We start from the raw sequence: 19,586 nt of genomic DNA on the forward strand, positions 1-19,586 counted from the left end.
TCTGTCTTTTCCCTTTTAGCCTCAGTACCTACTCTCTGTATCCCCCTTTCATCTCTGTTGTTTTCTTTCCACCTCACTTTTCTCTTGTCCACCTCTTTCTCTGTTCCTTGTTCTCTGCTCCAATTTGCTGGTTCATCTCTTTATGTTACATCCATCCCTCCCTTCCACTTTCTCCTCTCTTGCAGTGTGTATTTAAGCACTTTCACGGTCACTGCATCATGCTGTCTCTCGCAGGACACAACTGTTCTCTTCCCATCAGTCTCTCTTTTCTTCCATTTCCCTGCTTCACAGAAAAAGCACTCCCCCTCTCTCACTCCCCCCTTCTCTCCTACCCTCCCTCTCCACATTTAGCTCTGCCACTATCTTTTTGTCTTTTCATTCACTCTCTCTAAATGCACAACTCACAAGTCACCCCAGACCCCCTTTCAAACAATTTCCTCATCTGTTATTCCCTTCCCTTTACTATAGGGTGCTCTCTCTCTCTCTCTCTCTCTCTCTCTCTCTCTCTCTCTTTCACTCAAACAGATGCACACTCTCTCTGTCTCTCCTGCTCCCCCTTGATCTCTCTCTCTCTCTCTCTCTCACTCTTTCACTTCCGCTTTGCTCTTTTATCCTCTCATGCTTTTTTTTCCTCTCTACTGGAAAGCTACTCTACCATTCTGATGAGCTTCAAAGGTGTCTCTGGACCTCTGTTCCCTTTCGTCAAAGCTTTTTGAGCTCTGATGCCATGCACCTAATATAACTACCTACTGCTCGGGAAAGAAGGAGAAGAGGAAAAAACTAGCACTTACACTCTCAACAGCACGTAATTGTTGAATGAAAGGAAGGCATTTCTAGACAGCGAGCAATTATCAAAAAAGCTTAGTGTCTTGAAAGCTTTCTTTGCAGAGGGCTTTAAAGGGACCTGGAATAGCTGCAGCGATCAGACACCATATCATGAAAGGGGCCTGTCATTTCCTCAGGGCAAAGCTGCATTTGTGGCAGAATTACAGCTGCCACACTGTATAATTCACATCTGTGCCATTAATGTGTTTTATATGTATTAGCGGCAGCTATGATGCGTGATCCTGGCAGCACTGCACTGCCACAAGAGCTATTAACTCTATTCTGTACACTCTCTTCTCATTTAAAAAACGCATGTCAGTGATGACAGTAATGCATACAAGCACCTCTCAAAGATAATTCTCTCTACCTTTATTAATCTATCTCTTCCTCCCTTTATCCATCATTTTCCTGAGACATCCTCATTATCAAGATCTTTTAATGTGTCATTAAGATAAAGCTGTTGCAATAGTATACAACTTACAGTGGACTTGGGTTTGATTACAAGACACTTACCACTTACCTCTTACCACAAGACCTACCACTGCAACATAGTTAAAACTGTAAGATGGTGTGCAAAGGTTTGCCACAAAATAAAACAAGACCAAAGGATATTTCTTACAATTGTCTGAGTTTATTAGGGCACTAATAAATACAAAATGTTACATTTATTTTAGTATATGGTAAAAACTTTTTAGTTAATATTTTCCTGTTTTATTTCTGTTTTTCTAACTATCTTGAAAATTGTACATTTAAGCCCCAAGTTTATTTATAGTTAAACATTAAATACGTATACATATATGGACAAAGCCTTTTGTCCATTCTCTGCCTATTTCATTTGTATTTGTGCACATTTTCTGAAACCCTACATATGTGGATGAAACAGATTGGTGCCATTTTTTGTGGTAATTGTGGTAATACAGCCAACAATCAGAAAAATTACACTTGGTATTTACCTAATGTTTTTACATGAAAGGTTTGCATGAAATTAAGTAATCTACCTCCAGATATATAATTTGAGAAGCAGTAAATATTATATGCAATATTTTTATTTTATTGACAGATGTATTTTAAATAAAATAACAATTTGAATTAAAGCTTACTTAATTACCATGTCTTACTTTTTTGTGTGTGCAATTTTCATATTCATTAATTTTTTTTGGATGCATGAATTCACCAATTACAGAAGGGATGCAGATGACGGACAAGGGAATCCACCAGTTAGACACGGTGAGAGGCAGGAGGCGTGTCTCAAGATTATTCACAGGCTCACAACTCGAGATGCAAGTCCCATACAATCTTGTGTTAAATGCAATAGAAGTTTCTACATGTTCAGAGAGTGTATGAGCTGTATTTCTGCACTGTGTTATCACTAAGATATTAATAGAAATATCACAAAAGGTCAAATTTTTCGCGCTGGCGCGTTCTTCGTCCCCAGGGGTTTAAAGATTTTTATGAGAAAAAAAATACATTTTCATAATGGTGTCATGGTATTTGCTTAAGGATTCATAAATGTTATAAAGTGTAAAGCAAAACACATTACAAACAAAAACAGAGTGAAACTACATAAATCTACAGCCTAAAAATGTCAAGAGCCAATGTTGACACATCATCATCACTGGCATCTGACATAACAGCAAAAACAAAAGCTACATTGTCAGTTGCACTATGTCATGTCACCCCAGAAAATGTTATGACACATCATAATATCACCAAAAATCTGTCACTTGACATAGCTGACATCAAAGTTGACAAAAGCAGCTTTTATTCATTATCTGTAACCGCTTATCCAATTCACGGTGGGTCCAAAGCCTACCTGGAATCATTGGGCGCAAGGTGGGAATACACCCTGGAGGGGGCGCTAGTCCTTCACAGGGCAACACAGACACACACACATTCACTCACACACTCACACTCACATTCATTCATCTACCAACGTGTGTTTATTGACTCTAGGAGGAAACCGGAGGAAACCAGAGTACCCAGTGGAAACCCACACGGACACGGGAAGAACACACCAACTCCTCACAGACAGTCACCCGGAGCGGGAATTGAACCCACAACCTCCAGGTCCCTGGAGCTGTGTGACTGCGACACTACCTGCTGCGCCACCGTGCTGCCCAGCTGCTTTTATGACTTATGTCAGTTGTCATAAAGGCTTTATGTAGGTGTCATGTAGCCTTAAGAACAGGACAGTACAGTAAAATGTTACGTAGTTTTAAAATGTCTTATTTTGCCAAATATTTTCTGTGTCTGAACTAACTCATTTGTTAGTTCAAGGAGTGATTTCCACTACCTATCAGTGTAGTGCCATCAGGGCCCAAGGAAAACAACCAGCCAATTGTCTCTTGCATACAGAGATTGCTCTCAATATTTTAAAGATATGTAATGAAAATGAAGAAAGGTTCTTTGGGACTTTTATATTGAGAAACATGGTTCTTGAATTGTTGGGCTATTTGTCCATAGTCTTTCAAAGAGCTGCTTCCCATCTTTAATTCTGAAAGACTCTCTCAGAGATGCTCTTTTATAATTTCACTGATTCAATGCCAATTAACCTATTTTTTTAGCATCATTGCAGTCTTGTTTTGCCCCATCCCAAAATTTTAAATGTGTGGCTGGCATCAAATGGTAATAAATGGGCTTTTTTTTTTCTTTTTTTTCAAAAACTGTATTTGCGAAGTGGGGGACAAGGAAGTGGAATTCTGAAAAGACAAAAATTCATTCACGGCTGAAGTGCCCTTGAACCCCCAAACGACTCCCCAAGGTAATGAGGTGGTTAGCAACCCTCTGCTCCGGTTGTGTGTGTGTTCGCTGCCCCTAGTGTTTATGAAGAAACACTCCCTAGTGTGTGTTTGTGTTCACTAACACAGATGGGTCAAGTAATTTCCCTAAGGGGATCAATAATATTTCTTCTTCTTCTTCTTCTTCTTCTTCTTCTTAATGATTGAGAATTGGAGTCGTCTCATGGTATTCTCCCAAGCTTTAGTTATTACATAACTCCATTAATTCCTTAGTTTTGACATTTGAAAAATTCTGGTTATACAGTTTTCAATAAAATAAAAGGTTTACATAAATGTAATGTGATTGCATTTTGTTGTTATTTACATTTTGCACATCATCCCAACTTTTTTGGGAATTGGTTTTGTAATCAGATTCACAGTTAGTGTTCTCCTCCAGTGACTGTATGATGTTTGTCGTAGTTTGGAAATAATGCAACTTCAAGTGCTTTATATGATTTATGTGTGTAGTAGGAGGCCTGGATAATGGCTAGAATGAGCAATCGCTAAACTAGGAAGAAAATTGAGTTTTAAAAACCTTTAGATTACCCATATGAAAACACACATAAATATATGGTCATTAAAAATATGCCCAAGCTAACTGTTGAACAGACTATTACTAGACAGTGAAGACCTTCCAATACCCTTCTATTTCTCTTTGTCTACCTTCTCTCCCTAATGTGTTTTGTCCACTGTTGACCCCCCCCCTCCTCTCTCTCCATTCATTTTTCTGTCTGTATAAATGGGCAGTCAATGAACAATATCATGGGAAGGTGGATAAAGAATATAAAATAAGTGAGCAAATGTTTTTATGTGAAGATACCCAAAGAGAATGATGATAATGCTTCTCTGTGCTTTCTTTTTCTATCTTTCCATTTTTGCAGTGCCATATGCCCCATGCCCTTTTTTTGTCCTCTAAATTGAATTATCCTGTTGACGTGGTAATAAGGTTTGTTTGTATCTGTGGAGGGGGAGGGTGTAGGTTTGTATCTATTATGCCCAGACCATCTGCATTTACTGAAATATGTTTACAGAGGGCACACAGGTATACGCACACACCCACACATTCACCTCCCCCATGCGCACATGCATATATTAACTAAAAAAAACCTTTAGTCTCAAACTACCACTGAAGAGTCCATCTGCAGCCAGTAGGCCTTAGAAATCAACCAATAGCAACATTTATCTAAAAAGCACACATCTCTTTCTATGTATCTCTCTCCAGGTCCTGGCGGATGTTCTCCCTCTTGTACCTGCACAGATGGTTTTCGCTGGCTCCTCTGTGTCTTCATTATTCGCACAATTACTGAGGGAGGACGGCCGCAATTACGCTCGACAGCTAGTGCCCACGCCAAACTGCTCAATATTTATTAGTGTTGCACCTGCAGCAGGAAGGCCCAGGTGCCTCTTTTTTGACGAAATATTCCTTCCTTTCTTTCTCTCTCTCTCTCACTCTCTCTCTCTCTCTCTCTCTCACCCTCTCTTTTTCTCTCTCTCTAATAACTACTGAACATCTTTGTTTTAATTATGCCCATGAATTACTAGGAGAGCACCCATTGCCCTACTCTGTGATATGACCGATCTAATACTAGTGTTGACAAATTGCATTAACGCTTAATATTATGCCAAACATACACACTAACATTACAAGTCTCTTAATATGCAATTGAAATCAAATTTATCTTTGCAGATGTCCACAACCTGGGTTTTGGTGCTTCTTCACAATATTTTAAAAAAGGTCTTTGGAGAGCTTGTTTTAAAAAATTGTTTTCACCATTTTCTGAGGGTAATGACAAAGATGGTTTGACAGTTGTTTGTCCAACAGGAAATGATGCATGTCGCTTCACCCATTAATCTCCAGATTAACCCATAGACCAGACATCATCAATAATATGGTTGACCTGTTTTGGACCTGGACAAAATAATTGTTCTATCCGGTTGCATGATCAATTTGTAATAAATTATCCTTCCAATCTGGTTAATACCACAGTAGCTTCACTCAAATGAACGAATCTTACAGGTTGTTTACCCTAAATGGGCGGTTCACTAGCGAGAGCAAGATGGATGTAAGGGTAAGGACAGTTTGGTTTGCTGTAAACTAATGTCAACTGATGCAGAGTTGCAAAGTTTTATATACAAAAGGATGGACCAGCTTATATTAATTCTTCCTGCAGGTATATGCATTTTAGCTAATGTTTTACTGACAACAATATATAATCTCTATATACTATCACTCATAAGATTTATATATATATATATATATAACTCACATGTTAATTCATTCAATTGTCTGTAACCACTTACCCATTGAAGGGTCGCAGTGCGCCTGGAGCCTGGCAACACAGGCCCATTGTTTTTGGAGGAAACTGGAGCACCCTGAGGAAACCCATGCAGACAAGGGGAGAACACACCAAATTACTCACAGTCACCCTGAGCGGGCCTTGAACACACAATCTCCTCAAGGTTCCTGGAGCTGTGTGGCTGCGACACTACCTGTTGTGCCACCGTGGTGCTCTGACTCTATATTGCCTACAGTATATTATAAAACTTATTTCCTACCCCACAATGTGATTTGCTTAGAGATGTTTCAGGAGTGCCAATATTGCATGATGAGTGAAGCCCTTCAAGTATTACTCCACAAAATGCACGTAACCTAGCAACAACTAGCAACGACACCACTTACAGTATGCGGGCAGGGTGCCTGATTGCCTTTTCCATCAATGTGGATTGGTTCTTTTCCTGTACATGTGTCTAATTTTAAACAGCTAGGCACACTTCCAGAAATATAAGTAGCTTCCAGAACCTGAAAGCGTTGTTCCCAGCTGGAATCAAAGAATAATATGTATTTCAGCATGAACTGTGACAATGTCCGATGGCAGCTTGAGAAAGCTGTAAAAAGATTCAGAATAAAAAAATTCAGATAGCAAAAATATGAACCAGGTGGGCTTCTCAGTAAGTAAATTCATAAGCACAGTTTTGCTCAAAATATTGCAATGCAATATTATGGGTGACATACCAGAGTTCAAAAGAAGACAAATTGTTGGTGCATGTCTTGCTGGTGCATCTGTGACCAAGACAGCAAGTCTTTGTGATGTATCAAGAGCCACGGTATCCAGTGTAATGTCAGCATACCACCAAGAAGGACGAAACACATCCAACAGGATTAACTATGGACGCAAGAGGAAGCTGTCTGAAAGGGATGTTCGGGTGCTAACCTGGCTTGTATCCAAAAAACATAAAACCACGGCTGCCCAAATCACGGCAGAATTAAATGTGCACCTCAACTCTCCTGGTCAATATACACGGCTGGGCTGCTATTGCCAAACCTTTGGTCACTCTTGCCAATACTAAACGTCGGTTTCAATGGTGCAAGGAGTGCAAATCTTGGGCTGTGGACAATGTGAAACATGTATTGTTCTCTCATGAGTCCACCTTTACTCTTTTCCCCACATCCTAGAGAGTTACAGTTTGGAGAAACCCCAAAGAAGCGTACCACCCAGACTGTGATGGTTTGGGCTGCCATATCATGGCATTTCCTTGGCCCAATACTTGGGCTAGATGGGCGTGTCACTGCCAAGGACTACCGAACCATTCTGTTGGACCATGTGCATCCAATGTTTCAAACATTGTATCCTGAAGGCGGTGCCGTGTATCAGGATGACAATGCATCAATACACACAGCAAGACTGGTGAAAGATTGGTTTGATGAATATGAAAGTGAAGTTGAACATCTCCCATGGCCTGCACAGTCACCAGATCTAAATATTATTGAGCCACTTTGGGGTGTTTTGGAGGAGCGAGTCAGAAAACGTTTTCCTCCACCAGCATCACGTAGTAACCTGGCCACTATCCTGCAAGAAGAATGGCTGAAAATCCCCCTGGCCACTGTGCAGGACTTGTATACGTCGTTCCCAAGATGAATTGCCACTTTATTGGCCGCAAAAGGAGGCCCTACACCATACCAATAAATTATTGTGGACTAAAACCTGGTGTTTCAGTTTCATTGTCCAACCCCTGTATATAACCCCTGTATATATAGGGGTTGGACAATGAAACTGAAACACCTGGTTTTAGACCACAATAATTCATTATATTCATTATTGTAGGGCCTCCTTTTGCGGCCAATACAAAATACATTTGTCTTGGGAATGACGAGCTAAAGTTTGTGTATTTAAAATAAAACTCTCAGAAAGTCAAATTTCATATTAGGGATTAATATATATTCATCATATAATACTGCACAAGTCATAGTGTTAATTAGCAAGATGTTGATACTTACCCTTGTTAGTGCCTATTTAAGTGTGACTCATTTGGTCATTAATGTATATCCTTTGTTATTTCCTGATACATTAAGCAGTAATTTATGTATTATTTCACTATAAGGAGATCATTAATTAATATATGGTTATTTGTGCACCAGTATGGTAACGTGTTACCCACTTTTGGGACACAGCCTATAGCTCTATATCTAGAAAACAAGGATATATTTATCCTTATAAATATAAATATAAAGTAATATATTTATTATTATTTTTTTTTTTCTTCCTACTACGGACCACGCCGTAGAGGCTGAAATGGGGAGGCGAACTCAGAAGTCTTTTGGGGAAGAGTTCAGGGTGGCTTATGAATGCCTATGAAGCCAGACCCCCCCATTGGTTAAATGAATATGAGAAAAGGGTGGAGACGGGAGCGAGTTTAAAACAGGAGGCTCAGTGGGCTTGATAAAGACCTAAACACGGCTCCGAATATGGGGATCAGCAGGAATGACCCAGCGCGGAGGAGCAAGTTGATGTCGTGAAGCAGTCGAGTCGAGATCCATCTCCTGAACTAAATGAGGCAAGTTTGTCAGACGCAGAAATGACGTGAATTTGCAGGGTATATATAGGGCTGAGAGGAGGAGTTCGGGCGTGGTCCTACTCCCAAAATTATGTTATTACATAACTTCACTTTGCTAGTATGGACCACGCTCGTAGAGGCTGAAATGGGGAGGCGAACTCAGAAGTCTTTTGGGGAAGAGTTCAGGGCGGCTTATGAATGCGTATGAAGCCAGACCCCCAAAAATTTACAGGAATGCTGGTCATTAAGTGCTACAGAATGGATAGGTTCAAGTACTCTGGTCAAGGGTTTGATTGGTGACCTGATTGTGTGTAGGTGAATGAAGGGGTTATTGAGTCTTTGAATGAACTACCTTTAATAAACTGGTGTTTATTAAGAAATGGTGTTTAGAGAAATAGCATGAGTAAGTTGAATGTCCTTTATTGGTTATGATAACGGAAATTCTAGCATGACTAGTAATTTGAGTATTCAGATGCCGTAGCGGTAAAGGGTTGATGATTGCGAAATGTGATAGAGTCAGAGTTGGTCTTAAGATGGACAAGATCATCGCGTCGGCAGAAACCATATTGATCAACTAATAATAGAATTTTAAAGTATCACCAGCTAAATGTCATTAAGCTACGGTGTAACAATAATAGTGACATTTATCTGGGGCCACTATGATAGTGCATCAGGCTGGATGCACTGGACAGAGTGTTGCTACTTCAGTGTAATTGATGGTGATTGGGTAATAGTGAGGGGTCTGAGGCTGGCAGCAATAGGTGGAAAGTGGATTAGTATCAGCCTTGAAGTCAAGTACTACATAGGGGCAGTGTTAATAAAGCAATGTACTTCGTTGGCAGGTGTGCCCTGGTGGTGCCTTTCCAATGGCATAGAGGGAATTGAGAACGGAATGGTGGTCTAGAGGGATGACAGATGAGGACACAGAGAGAAGGCAGTTTGTCACACGGGAGAAAACTCTGAAAGAGAAAAATCCAGAAGGTGCTGAGGAGCTCCAGCAAGGAGGCAAGGTAGAAAGTTGACTACAAGATAACGAAGATGCCTAGAGGGTGATGAAAAACAGGTGCCAGAGGTGGTGTCAAGTGCCTGAGTGCTGGTCCAAGGTAACCTGGGGAGAGAGCATAAGCTGGAACTTAGGGGCTAGATAGCAGCGTGGTTGTGAAGATAGGAGGACAGGTTGAAAGTCCACAGCGCCTGGAGGAGTCAGTGCGAACCGTACCATAGGAGGTAGGGTGAGGTGCTGTTGCTAGCTGAGAGATGAAAGATTAAGGTCCTCGCTGGCACGAGCTGGAAAGTTAGAAGCTGAGAGTGACAAGGCTGCATGTGAGAGGGTGAATTGAATTTGAGGTGGCGTCAAGGGCCTGAGTGCTGCGCAGGGGGGCTGGTCCAAGGCCATGCCTGAGAAGAGAGCATAAGCTGGAACTTAGGGGCTCGGAGCGGCATGATCGCGAAGAGGAGAGGTCAGATTGAAAGCCCGCAGCTGCTGGAAGAATTAGTACGAACAGTACCATAAGAGGCAGTGTGAGGTGCAGTCGCTAGGAGAAACTTAGCTGCAAGCAGAAGCAGAAGGTAAGATCCAGTAGGAGAGAGTGCAAGTCATACAGTAGATGCAGGGTGCCGTTTGTTTTTTCAGGGGAAGGCATAGGGATGAGCATCCACAGCAGTTTCTGAGGAGAGTGCAAGCTGAGAAGTTAGAGGTGGGTGGTGCGGCCGCAAAGCTATGGGGTTGGGACGAAGGTCTGTGGCATGAGAGAGGAGGGCTGTAAAGGAAGAGGCAGGATGCAGCGAAACCACAAGGGGAAGGGGATTAGGATGAAGGTCCACATGAGGAGAGAGGGTGTGCTGTAAAGGAAGAGGTGGGGTGTGGGACAGCCGCAAAGGAGAGGATTAGGACATGACCTGTAACGGCACCTGGGAAGACAATGAGCTGGTAAGTCAGAGACTCTGAGTAGTGCAGCAGCAAGAAGTGGGGGATGAAGGTCCACCGAAGCACCTGAAAACAGAGCAGGAGCTAGAAGCTGTAGAGTGTGAGCAGCAAAGCAGCACAGAGGAGGATCCGGTACGATAGTCCACAGCAGCATGTGAAAAGTGAGTATAAACTGGAAGCCGGAGGGTGGGAGAACACATCAGCAGAGGAGTCAGGATGAGGGTCTGCAGCAGCACCTAAATAGAAAAATGAGAATTGCAATGTTAGAGGCAGGGTATGGCGCGGCCGCAAATTGAAGAGGTTGGGATGAGCGTCCATGAATTATGCAAGCTGCTGATGTAGAGGCTGGGAGAATAAGACGATTGGATGAGAGCGAATCTAGGGTGAGGAAGCTGTGCAGCAAGGAGACTGCATAGAATGCCCTTAGTGCCAGGCAGGAGGCAGGCCCGCAACAGCAACCTGTAGAAGGGGTGCGAGCTGGAAAGTATGAGGCATAGAGCAGCAGCAGGGGTAGAGAGTGGAAAGAAAATGAATCAGCAATGGGGAAGCCATGCAGTGAGAAGACCGCATCGAGTGCCCAGAGCGCTGGACAGGAGACAGGCCCGCCGCAGCACCTATAGAGGGGTGCGGGCTGGAAGATATGAGGCATGCAGCTATGGCTGCAATGGGGGAAGAAGTGGGATGATGAAGGGAGGGGTGGGATGAAAAGGGGAGGGGTGGGATGATGCGTAGAGACAGATGTAGAGGAAGAGAAAGGGAGGGATGGGATGATAAAGGGAGGGGTGGGATGATGCGTAGAGACAGATGTAGAGGAAGAGAAAGGGAGGAATGGGATGATAAAGGGAGGGGTGGGATGATGCATAGAGACAGCTGTAGAGGAAGAGAAAGGGAGGGGTGGGATGAAAAAGGGAGGGGTGGGATGATGCATAGAGACAGATGTAGAGGAAGAGAAAGGGAGGGGTGGGATGATAAAGGGATCGGTGGGATGATGTGTAGAGACAGATGTAGAGGAAGAGAAAGGGAGGGGTGGGATGATAAAGAGAGGGGTGGGATGATGCGTATAGAGGATAAGAGAGAATGAAATGAACTTGGGCTGTGTTTAAATGGGTGCAATGCTGTCAATCAAGGCAGTGTTCAGATGGAAAGAGGAGCCGATTTGGAATGGAGGCTTAAACATGCTGCCTGCTTTCTTTTCCAACATTTCAGATAGGACCAACTTGGCAAGCAGTGTAGGTAAACTACTGCCCTGGAGATGTGCATAAACATTGTATGTATCTATGTATCTTTACACTTATATAGCGCCTTTCTAGACACCCAAGGACGCTTTACAATCCACACTGCTCAGAATGCCTAGAACACTCAATCCACACACACACACTGGTGAGAAGCGGCAGCCAAATGCGCACAGCGTACTCTCGACCGTGCTGCAGATTCTAAGCCATTATCCATTTCAGCTCAGATAATTATATTATTATCAAAACAGCCCTCTAAGGCACCAATCTGTGACACAGCAAAGAATATAAGACATTGAGGCTAATGTCTCCAGCTTAGACACAACCAGAAAGGTAAGGGGAAGATGAAGAATGATCCAGCAGGGGGTGCTGAGTCAGAGATAGAAGGTTGTGATGTCATCACATTGCTGCGCAGGGGCTCCTTACACTGGCAGACGGGTTTCTCTCTTTAGTTGAATGAACGAAGGGGACGCCATTGTTTTGGAGCACGTTGCTGGAACGCCGAGGCTGTTCTGCTGGAGAGGAGGAAATGGGAGTCTCAAGGCGCTGTAGAGCTCGTAGCTGTGGAGCAGCAGCCATGGCGACGGTAGATTCGCGTTCCCCAAAACACGAGGCAGTCCCGTAGCAGCGTAGCCGGAGATGAAGATAAGGGGAGGCTCGAAGCTTTGCGCCAGCATCGAAGGCAGATGTGGGGGGTCACTAGGGAGGCCGAATGCAGCAGGAGGAGAAGCAGGAGAACAGAGCACTGATCCGGAGCGGGTAAGACAGCAGAGCATAGAACAGGTGAAGCAGTTGCAGGCGCGACAACTTCAGTTACCGGGCAGTCCCAGCGAGTTTAAAACTTGATAGGCCAAACATGGCTCCCAATATGGGGATCAGCATGAATGACCCAGCGCGGAGGAGCGAGTCGACGTCGTGAAGCAGTCGAGACGAGATCCATCTCCTGAACTAAATGAGGCGAGTTTGTCCGACGCGGAAATGACGTGAATTTGCAGGGTGTATATAGGGCTGAGAGGAGGAGTTCGGGTGTGGTCCTACTCCCAAAATTATGTTATTACATAACTTCACACACACATATATATATATATATATATATATATATATATATATATATATATATATATATATATATTTTTTTTTTTTTGTGGGTGTCACAAGTTCTACATGAAGTTACACAAAAAAAACTGTTAAAAATAGGCACATTCATTCTATATATATCAGCTTTCATTCTATATATATCAGCGTTCATTCTATATATATCAAAGTTTATTCTATATATATCAGTGTTCATTTTATACATATCAGTGTTCATTATATGTATATATTGTTCAATATATATATATATATATATATTAGATTAGATTCAACTTTATTGTCATTACACATGTACAAGTACAAGGCAACGAAATATAGTTTAGCATCTAACCAAAGTGCAGTGAGCAGTAAGTGCAGAATGTACATATATAGAAAATATAGGTATGGACAATATACATGTGAATATGTTATGTATTATAACTTAATAAATATAGTTTGGAGAGAACAATATAAACATGTTGTACAGATGGAGTAGAAAATGTTATAAAGGTAATATACAAATGGATATAAAAAAAATACAATAAACATGATATACAGATAACTAATTTACAAGTTGGGTTACAAAGGGAGGGTTGGATGTGTTTATATTAAGTGAGTATGTAGAATATGTATAACCCATTAAATAAAATATACAATTATGTACAATGTAAAAATACAATACAGAGATTGTAGTACAGTCAATGACCCGAATACAGATGAGTGTATGTTAACAGTGGACAGAGTTCAGTATCTTTTGTTACCTTTAGGAGGTTTGAGTGGCTTATTTAATTAAAAAAATTAATATCCAACAGTACTAACTTACCTCTAATATTCTTGTGGTTGACTGCTCTCACCTTCACACATTCTCTAACATGTAATATTACCATCCATCCATCCATCATCCACCGCTTATCCGGGTCCGGGTCGCGGGGGAAGCAGTCGGAGCAAAGAAACCCAGACCTCCCTCTCCCCAGCTACCGACTCCAGCTCCTCCGGGGGTATACCGAGGCGTTCCCAGGCCAGTCGAGACATATAGTCTCTCCAGTGTGTTCTTGGTCTGCCCCGGGGCCTGCTCCCCGTTGGATATGCCTGGAACACCTCTCCAGGAAGGCGTCCAGGAGGCATCCGAACCAGATGCCCGAACCACCTCAACTGGCTCCTCTCGACGTGGAGGAGCAGCGGCTCCACTCCGAGTCCCTCCCGGATGTCCGAGCTCCTAACCCTATCTCTAAGGGAGAGTCCAGACATCCTGCGGAGAAAACTCATTTCAGCCGCTTGTACCCGCGATCTCGTTCTTTCGGTCACTACCCAAAGCTCGTGACCATAGGTGAGGGTTGGGACGTAGATTGAACGGTAAATCGAGAGCTTTGCTTTTTTGCTCAGCTCTCTTTTCATCACAACGGACCGGTACAGAGCCCGCATTACTGCTGACGCTGCACCGATCCGCCTGTCAATCTTACGCTCCATCTTTCCCTCACTCGTGAACAAGACCCCGAGGTATTTAAACTCCTCCACTTGAGGCAGGATCTCACTTCCAACCTGGAGAGAGCACTCCACCCTTTTCCGACTGAGTACCATGGACTTGGACTTGGAGGTGCTGATCCTCATCCCTACCGCTTCACACTCGGCTGCAAACTGGCCCAGCAAGAGCTGGAGGTCCCGGCCCGATGAAGCCAACAAGACCACATCATCTGCAAAAAGCAGACATGGGATCCTGAGACCACCAAACTGGACACCCTCCGCCACTTGGCTACGCCGAGAAATTCTGTCCATAAAAATTGTGAACAGAACCGGTGACAACGGGCAGCCCTGACGGAGTCCAACTCAGACTGGAAACCAGTCGGACTTACTGCCAGCCATACGAACCAGATTCCTGCTCTGTTTGTACAGGGACTGGATAGCTCGTAACAAAGAGCCCAGTACCCCATACTCCCTGAGCACCCCCCACATGCCTTCTCCAGATCCAATGCCTTCTCCAGATCCACAAAACACATGTAGACTGGTTGAGCAAACTCTCATGCACCCTCCAGGATCCTAGCGAGGGTAAAGAGCTGGTCCTGTGTTCCACGACCGGGGCGGAATCCGCATTGTTCCTCCTGGATCCAAGGTTCAATTATCAGTCGGACTCTCTTCTCCAGTACCCCCGCATAGACCTTACCGGGGAGGCTGAGGAGTGTGATCCCCCTATAGTTGGAACACACCCTCAGATCCCCCTTTTTAAAAAGGGGAACCACCACCCCAGTCTGCCAGTCCAGAGGCACTGCCCCCGATGTCCACGCGATGTTGCAAAGACGTGTCATCCAGGACAGCCCCACAACATCCAGAGCCTTGAGGAACCCGGGGTGAACCTCATCCACCCCCGGGGCCCTACCGCCAAGGAGTTTCCCTACCACCTTGGCCACTTCAGCCCCAGTGATAGATGAGCCCCCCCCGGGGTCCCCAAGCTCTGCTTCCTCTGCGGAAGACATGCTGGTGGGATTGAGAAGATCCTCGAAGTATTCCTTCCACCGTCTGGTGACGTCCCCAGTCGAGGTCAACAGCTCCCCACCCCCACCATATACAGTGTTGGTGGAAAACTGCTTTCCCCTCCTGAGTCGCCTGACGGTTTGCCAGAAACTTCTCGGGGCCGACCGAAAGTCGTTTTCCATGTTCTCACCGAACTCCTCCCACACCCGAGTTTTTGCCTCAGCGACTGCCGCGAGCCGCTTGGCTCCTCGGTACCCATCGGCTGCCTCCGGAGTCCCCTGAGCCAACCAGGCTTGACAGGACTCTTTCTTCAGCTTGACAGCCCCCCTCACCCGGGGTGTCCACCACCGAGTGCGGGGATTGCCACCCCGACAGGCACCGACAACCTTGCAGCCACAGCTCCGTTCAGCCGCCTCAACAATGGAGGTCCAGAACATGGCCCACTCGGACTCAATGTCACCAGCCTTTGTTGAAGATCTTTCTGACAGGTTCCTCTGCCAAAGGTTCCCAGCAAACCCTCAGCACACGTTTGGGCCTGCCAGGTCTGTCCGGCATCCTCCCCCGCCATCTGATCCAACTCACCACAAGGTGGTGATCAGTTGACAGCTCAGCGCCTCTCTTCACCCAAGTGTCCAGAACATATGGCCGCAGGTCAGATGATACGACTATAAAGTCGATCATCGAAATGCGGCCTAGGGTGTCCTGATGCCAGGTGTACTTGTGGACACCCTTGTGTTCGAACATGGTGTTCGTAATGGACAAACTGTGACAAGCACAGAAATCCAATAACTGAACACCACTCGGGTTCAGATCAGCGGGGCTGTTCCTCCCAATCACGCCCCTCCAGGTCTCACTGTCATTACCCACGTGAGCGTTGAAGTCCCCCAGCAGAACAATGGAGTCCCCAGAATAAGTGTTCTCCAGCACTCCCTCTAGGGTCCCCAAGAAGGCATGGTACTCTGAACTGCTGTTTGGTGCATAAGCACAAACAACAGTCAGAGCCCTTTCCCCAACCCGAAGGCGCAGGGAAATTACCCTCTCGTCCACTGGGGTAAACCCCAACATACAGGCACTAAGCCGGGGGGCTATGAGTAAGCCCACACCTGCCTTACGCCTCTCACCCTGGGCAACTCCAGAGTGAAAGAGCATCCAGCCCCTCTCAAGGAGATTGGTTCCAGAGCCCATACTGTGTGTCGAGGTGAGCCCAACTATATCTAGCCGGTACCTCTCAACCTCACGCACCAGCTCAGGCTCTTTTCCCACCAGAGAGGTTACGTTCCATGTTCCAAAAGCCAGTTTCAGTAACCGAGGATCAGAACGCCAGGGCCCCCGACCCCGACCGCCACCCGATCCACAATGCACCAGACCCGGATTATTACCTCTCCCACAGGTGGTGGGCCAATGGGAGAATGTAATATTACCAAAACATTAAAGATGGTAACTGCATAAAGTCCGAAAAACTACCGTTTTAACACTTGATTTCAAAAGAAATGCTGATTGAGCAAGTACCCACCAAGTTTTGGTCATATTTTTTAGGTTTCTTATTCATAATTTTACAAGCTTACTACAACACGATATCATTTACAACCCATTCAAATCTCAAATTATAGTTTAAATAAATAAAAATAAATTTTATAAATTCCAAATTATCCATCAAAATGCTGGAGAGATTTACACACACACAGACAGATATTCCCTGTGCCAATGAGAGTTTTAGTGTATCTATTTTGACGCTTAACATTGAGTAGATTCCCTAGTAAAATATTAATACAATGTAAAAAAATTATGAAGAGGAACTAGTCCCTAGAAGAGAATTATACTTTAAGGGCCACTAGTGCTGTTTCCAACAGAAAATATTATCAGGAGATGTCGAAGTAGAGCCATCAGTCTGAGCAGCAACTAATCACAACATCACAAATATAGTTGCTAGAAATAATGAACAGCTACAGAGCTAAGAGGACCTGCTTTATATAAGTTTGTGGAGAAATTTGTACATATAGTGTCACAGCATTTCTCCTGCGGGGTTGCTATCAGTGTGTGAAGAGTGGGAGAAGAGGTTTTCTTTGACAATCCAACACAATGGGCAGCACTTTGAACACATTTTATAATTGGTCAGAAACTTGTAAATAACTCATGAAAAAATAAAGTTATGTTAAAACCAAGCACACCGTTGTTTTGTTTTTCCCAATAAGTTTGGTGTGTTACATTGAATAAACAAAAACAAAATAATAAACAAAAGTTGGCTCCAAAATGGCTGACTTTAAAATGGCCACAATGATCACCAACCATCTTGAAAAGTTTCCCCCTCCCATATACTAATGTGCCACAAACAGGAAGTTAATATCACCAAACATTCCCATTTTATTAAGGTGTATCCATATAAATGGCCCACCCTGTATAAATATATGTTTGTTTTATCAAACCATTCTGCCACAGAAAAAAAGTAAAAAAAAAATGAAATCCCAAATACTGCCATGTCTTTTATGACTGTATGTAAAGCTTTCACCACAAATGTGGGTCCTCAGCCCAAGCTGTCTTGGATGCAGCTTCAGAGTGTGAGATAGAAACCTGGAGTTGGAGACAGTCACATACAGAACAGTTATTTTGTTGGTACCATATTAGTTGCCTCCATGAGCAGAGACATTAAGCTCCCTGCTCCCTTTTTATCTGTCTGAGTTAACGGATGACTACATTCTGAGACGCACCAGCTTTATTAGAGTATACCATTTGCATGCTAACTAGGGCTGCTCAAGGTGACTAAAATAAGCATCCAATCAGACATGAGCCCTCCAGAGTAGACCTGCCACCTTGACAAAAGCTATTTGCTTTGGTTGAAGCATTAAAGCAACTCTACTGTTACCTATACAAACCGGATTCCCACTAAACAAATTGTGAATAAAAACTGAATACAATGATGTGGAGATGGCAAATGTCAATATTTTATTCGTAATAGAACATAGATGACAGATCAAAAGTTTAATCTGAGTTAATGTAACATTTTAAAGGAAAAATATGTTGATTAAAAAATTCACAGTGTCAACAAATCCCCAAAAAGTTGGGACAAGTAGCAATAAGTGGCTGGAAGAAGGAAACTGAGCATATAACGAACAGCTGGAAGACCAATTAAAACTAATTCGGTCAATTGACAACATGATTGGGAGTGTCAGTGTCTCTCTTAAGCCAAGATGGTTAAAGGATCACCAATTCCACCATTGTTGCGCAGGAAGATAGTGCAGCAATACCAGAATGGTGTTACCCAGCGTAAAATAGCAAAGACTTCATCAACCATGCATAACATCATCAAAAGATTCAGAGAATCTGGAACAATTGCTGTGCATAAGGGTCAAGGCCGTAAAACTCTGAATGCTTGTGATCTCCGGGCCCTTAAACGTCACTGCACCTCAAACAGGAATGCCACTGTCAAGGAAATAACAGAAAGGGCTCAGGAATACTTCCAGAAAGCACTGTCAGTGAACACAATCCACCGTGCCATCCGCCGTTGCCAGCTGAAACTCTATTTTTAAAATGGAGTGTGGCAAAATGGTAGACTGTTCTGTGGTCAGATGAGTCACGATTTGAAGTTCTTTATGGAACACTGGGATGCCATGTCATCCGGACCAGAGAGGACAAGGATAACCCAAGTTGTTATCAATGCTCCGTTCAGAAGCCTGCATCACTGATGGTATGGGGTTGCATGAGTTCTTGTGGCATGGGCAGCTTGCATGTCTGGAAAGGCACTATTAATGCAGAGAACTATGTTCAGGTTCTAGAACAACATATGCTCCCATCTAGACGTCATCTCTTTCAGGGAAGACTCTGCATTTTTCAACAAGATAATGCCAGACCACATTCTGCAGCAATCACAATATGATGGCTATGTAGGAGAAAGATCCGGATACTGAAATGGCCAGCCTGCAGTCCAGATCTTTTACCTATAGAGAACATTTGGCGCATCATAAAGAAGAAGGTGTGACAAAGAATGCCCAAGACGATTGAACAGTTAGAGGCCTGTATTAGACATGAATGGGAGAGCATTCCTATTTCTAAACTTGAGAAACTGGTCTCCTCTGTCCCCAGACGTCTGTTGAGTGTTGTAAGAAGAAGGGGGGATGCCACACAGTGGTAAAAAATGGCCTTGTCCCAAGTTTTTTGGGATTTGTTGACACCATGAAATTTTGAAACAACATATTTTCCCTTAAAATGATACATTCTCTCAGTTTAAACTTTTAATCTGTGATTAGTGTTCTATTCTGAATAAAATATTAGATGTTGGCACCTCCGCATCATTGCATTCAGTTTTTATTCTCAATTTGTTTAGTGTCCCAACTTTTTTGGAATCCGGTTTGTATATCCCAGTGGATTAAGATTGACCAAAAATATGTGAGAACTTCACAGTGGCTTTCTTGCGAAGTTTCCTAAATTTCCAGTCAGTTTTGCCATAAAGGCAACATT

Source organism: Hoplias malabaricus, chromosome 6 (assembly GCF_029633855.1).
Source record: "Hoplias malabaricus isolate fHopMal1 chromosome 6, fHopMal1.hap1, whole genome shotgun sequence".
In the NCBI taxonomy this organism is placed as follows: Eukaryota; Metazoa; Chordata; class Actinopteri; order Characiformes; family Erythrinidae; genus Hoplias; species Hoplias malabaricus.